The following is a 5785-nucleotide window of genomic DNA, read 5'->3' as shown; positions in this document are numbered from 1 at the left end:
TGGAGAAGAATGAATGGTTGAATGATATATGTGAAAATGAAGAAGACTTTAAATTGATCAGGAAGTTTAAATCAAGACAAAGCGGTAAATTACACGTCATTATAAAGTGTAGTCCAACTATCAGGAAAGTCTTCCGTAAAAGAGATGATAGAGTATATACCACGCTTGGAGGATGCTGTAAAATCTATGATTCCTACAATGTATTTCAGTGTTATAAATGCCAAGAATTTGGTCATACTGCTGAAAATTGTAGCAAGACTCAGGTATGTGCCAAGTGTAGCCAGGATCATCGAACCACGGATTGTAATGTAAATACGTTAAAGTGTCATAACTGCACAATGAGGAATTACAATGATACGAATCATAGGACATATGATGATAACTGTAAAGTATACAAGGAGGAGCTTACCAGGATAAAAAATAGAACCGATCATGGAGTCTAGCCCATTGGTTAAGTGTGGTCTGATAAATATTCAATCGGTGGGGAATAAAACCTTAGAGATTAGAAATCTTATAAACGAAATGGAATTAGATTTATGCTTATTAACGGAAACTTGGTTGCAGGGAAATATTAGTGATAACTCAAAGATTCAGGAGATGACGCCGTGTACTCATGATTTCTATCACGTACCAAGAAAGAACAAAACTGGAGGAGGAGTGGGTGTCTTTGTGTCGAAAACTTTCTCTAGGGTTTCTATCATGAATGAAATGGTATTTGAAACGTTTGAATATATCTGTTTAAAACTGACAAGAAACAATAAGGTATTGAATATAATATCATTATATAGACCACCAGCGAGTAATATGACTAAATTCATTGAAGAATTTAGTATTCTTGTGGGTGTGGTGGACGATATTAAAAATACATTAATTGGTGGAGACTTCAACTGTTGGGTAGATGATGAAAATGATAATAAGGCTAAAGAACTCAAGGAAGTATTTGAGATGTTTAATTTAATAAACAGTGTTTTGGTATCAACGTCAGTAGGTGGTCATACACTCGACTTGGTCATATGTGGAAAAGACTCAGACCTAATAAAAAACCTTGAAGTGGAACCAGACTTTGAGATCTCAAAAACACATAAACTCATCACCTTTAATGTTAATATAAATTGCACCAGAGTATTGAAAAAATGGATCACATATAGGGAACGGGAAAATTTTGATGCTGAGAATTTTATTGAAGCTAGTGTAGCGCAAATGTCTTGTGTGAACACACAATGTGAACATATGGTAGACATAGAATGTGTTGGGTGCTATACCAAGAAATACAACGACAATTTTGGAAAAATGTACGATACCATGTGTCCCATAAAGAACAAACAAATAGTGGTACGCGAAAATGTTAGATGGTATAATAGTGAACTATTAAAGGCAAAAAGACACAGACGTAAGATGGAAGGTAGATGGAAAAGAGCCAAATCCTTACAAGCCAGAAATCTATATAATAAGGCCAGAAATGACTATAACATCCTGTTAGAAAAAACAAAAAGAAAATTCTACAACGGCGAATGTAAAAAAACTAATAACATGAAGGACTTTCATAAAAACCTTGATGATTTGATGGGATTAAAGAAAAAATATGTCTTGCCTGACAATGTTTGTGCAGAGAGTTTTGCTATATTCTTTAGTGAAAAAATTGATAAAATCTACAGAGGCTTCCCCCAAAATCACTTGGAGGGACAGTCAGCTATGCCAGTGAAGGAGGGGAAGAAGTTAATAAAATTTAGGGAGGTAAATATGTGCGACTTGTTAAAGGTTATGAGAGAGATGAAGAATACATATTGTGGAAACGACCCTTTCCCAAACAGTTCAATAAGTGAAGCTCCAAACAAACAAGTCGTATATAATATTTACCTGAACATAATTAACCTAAGTATATCGCAATCCTGTTTTCCTAGCTGTGAAAAAACTGCGTTGATCAAACCAATTTACAAAGGGAAAGGTGATGTAAACGAGCTAAATTCATATAGGCCCATTTCAAATTTATCCTACATGTCAAAGCTTATTGAAAAAGTCATAAGTGAGCAATTGTGGGCGCATATTGACGAGTTAGAGGTATTCCCGGAAAATCAATCGGCCTACAGAGCTAATCATTCTACAGAAACTACTTTGTGCTCAATAATGAATGATATGATAGGTCTTCTTGACGGGGGAAAGTGTGGAATTTTAATTATGTTAGATCTTAGTGCTGCTTTTGACACTGTTGTGCACGAATACTTACTTGACGACTTGAAGTCTATTGGAGTGACTCAGGAAGCACTGAAATTTTTGCGAAGTTACTTAGTGAACAGGAAGACTATTGTAGAAGTTTCTGGAAACCGATCCAATGAGAGAATACTTATGAAGGGTGTACCACAGGGTAGTGTCCTGGGCCCTATCTTGTTTAACATATATACTATCGAGCTATCACACATCTTGAAAAAACAAAAAGTGGGTTTTAAACTATATGCAGATGATACTCAGTTTTACCTCTCAATTTCAACAACACAAGATACAGGGAAGAAAATTGATGAGATAATGACTGAAATAAAAACATGGATGCAGAGGAAAAAGCTCAAATTAAATGATGATAAAACAGAATGTATGTTTTTCGGCACAAGGGTGGCTTTGAAGAATTACCAGTTAATTCAAAGTATAAAAATTGGTGATGCTGATTCTGGGATTGTGCCTGTTGTGAAAAATTTGGGTGTACTGATAGACTGTAATTTGTCAATGAAGGACCAAATTGTGAACACAGTGAAAGTGTGTAACTATCATCTGAGAAACATAGCATTTATTAGAAAATATTTAACAGAGGGCAGTACAAAAATTTTAGTGGTGAGTCATGTAATATCAAGGCTTGATTATTGCAATTCTCTGTACTACAAATTGCCCAATACACTACTAAGGAAGCTTCAAAATGTGCAAAACCGGGCGGCTAGACTGATAAAAGGCATTAAATTTCGGGAGAGAATAACTCCTGCACTGATCGATCTACATTGGTTACCTGTTAAGGCTAGGATTGAATTTAAAATTTGCTTGTTGACTCACAAAGCACTTACAGGTGATAAGCCTAAATATCTTCGTGATTGCTTGATCCCCTACCCTGAAGCTACCAGCGCCACTGTAAGAGTTAGACATGCAGATGACCCACATAGACTATTCGAAATTAGTGTGAATCATGCAATAGGAGGAAGAACGTTCAGTTATGCTGCACCGAGACTCTTTAACAACCTTCCACTCGATGTCAAGAATAGCACAAATGTGGCTGCCTTCAAGAAAAACCTGAAGACTTATCTTTTTAGAAAGTGTTATAATAGTGACCTGAAAACTATTAAGCCTGAATACAAATGCTAGCGAAATAACTGATAACGATACAGAGCAAAATATTAACTGGAAAGGAATTATTTTTTTCATACACCAAGGCCCGCCTGAACAGACCTTTAGTGTTTGATGGAGGGCGAGAAATAAACCTCTAAAAGTAAAAAGTAAGTAGAGGAGAGAATGTACCTTAGGTTTCCATTTTTCCAAATTTACATCTTATGAAAAGGAAACCTGTCTTGGTAGGAGAATCTCTTAAGAGGGCTACTTTTACGCTTTAAAGATTTCAATTGGAAACACTTTTAGTTTAAACAACATAGAAGTTAAGTTGTGATTTATTTTTTTATTTTTTTTAGACGTCGCCTATGCGGGTAATGTTATTCGAGGACACCCATCCATATCTAAATAGATAAATTTCTTAAAGTTTTAAATGGTACTGTAAAACGCTACTTGTTACTTGTCTATGTTTCTTACTGTTAAAGAACCGTGAGTTTTTATACTCTAGTCTATTTCCTCTTATTCTAAAGGCTGCAAAGATGTTTTCCATAAGGAGATATTGGATATTTTTTTTTTTTTTTTTTTTTTTTTTTTTTTTTTTTTTGTTGATTCTTGAGTCTAATATGACAGATGTGGTAGGACTACTTATACCTTCAGAATTACTGTTTTTATTCATGGGTTAGGACGACTGGAAGTTGACTCGATCCAAACAACAGCGTGCACAGGTGGAACTAGAAAAAAAATAACTTTGCTATGTTAATGTAGATTATTCATTGAGGTAGTAATCCCGTTTGGATTTAGCTCCATCAATGCCTCAAGTGGTGCATTGTAGACATTAATTTACGGTCTTTGCAGTGTCCCTTCGACCCTTAACTTCACCAACTGTTTAGCCTCCTTTACCTCCATTCACTCTTCTTTTCATTAATCTTGCTGTCCAACCTCTTAACTTAATGAACAATATAGTACAGGGTTTTCACCCTTTTTGTTCTTGTGTACCCCTTGGTCATGTTAATAGGTTCCTGCATACATTTAAAATTGAGGATGAAAAAGAGAAACAAGGAAATTAATATTATGATATAGTTTTATTATTCAATCTAATTGCAGATTACCTTATGTATTGCGCAGTACTGGCTATAATCCTTGATCCATGTACGCCATGAAGAGTGAAAATTTACCACTTGGAGTACATATACCTCAGGTTGGGAACTCCTTTCATAGTACAACTGCAGGATTTTCATCTAGTTGCTCTTAGTCTCTTAATAGTCTCCCTAACCCCATCGCCGGACCACGTTGCATAAATTCCATAAATTAAGATCTGTTTAGTAGTATTTTCCTTAAAAGTATGTGATATCGATTCCACTGTCCAAATAATAACCTGTTCAATATAGATGAAGCATTTGTTAAATGTACTGCACAGACTCAGAAGAGCTCTTGGCATAGTTGTTCGCTGTAATGTTATTTACAAAGGTAAAGCGGGGTCTTTGCTTCCTTTTGTATGGAAAGATTTGTCACTATGATCTAACAGTATCTGTATCGGTTTCTCTATTAGGTTGAATGAAAAGTAATTTATAAGAGGAACCATCTTAACAAACATTACTGTATAGTTGTTATATGACTACTTTATTACTCTGCATTGTGTATCTATGTATTTGTAATCATCCCAAAAATACTTAATGGAGATTTTATCTATACCTGGAAAATGTATAAACAAAACTACTTTTAGATTCACTCTTGCTATGAACAGTCACAAAACGATTCTGCATTCGAAAACACCTGAGAAATCGTGGCAGTAATACGATGTTATTCCCTCTTGTCTATACTTGTTTAATGTTTCATCCGGAGGTCCTTGACCGGGTAAAATCGGATGATAACAATGAATGATTGTTGCACGCAAACTTATATTCATACGGTACTTTTTAAGCTTGGTGGTGATTGGATGTCTTCCTGGAAAAGCAATACCCTCGTCTATAGAGATTGGGAATTTTTAATGATAGTACATAGAGAGCACTAATCGGTTAGCAGAAGCTTAGTGTTTTTTGGATACTAGTGTAAGCGACCTGTCAAAATGACTGATAAATATTTAGATAGATATGCACACATATTCAACCCTTCCCAACTACAACACGGCGTTTCGGCAATTTATGGGAGATTGTGATTTCCGAGTGTACCTCTCGGGGTATTCTTCTCCTACCAGAGGGACGAGGAGAGACCTAATAGCCATACGTCTATAAATACTACTCAGCGTGACCGGAAAGAAATATAATCTTTATATATATATATATATATATATATATATATATATATATATATTGATATATATATTTATATATATATATATATATATATATATATATATATATATATATATATGTATATATACACACACATATATATATATATATATATATATATATATATATATGTATATATATATATATATATATATATATATATGTATATATACACACACACACACACACATATA

Source organism: Palaemon carinicauda, chromosome 22 (assembly GCF_036898095.1).
Source record: "Palaemon carinicauda isolate YSFRI2023 chromosome 22, ASM3689809v2, whole genome shotgun sequence".
In the NCBI taxonomy this organism is placed as follows: Eukaryota; Metazoa; Arthropoda; class Malacostraca; order Decapoda; family Palaemonidae; genus Palaemon; species Palaemon carinicauda.
The sequence above is the reverse complement of the archived record's forward strand: the minus strand, read 5'-3'. Positions refer to the sequence as shown.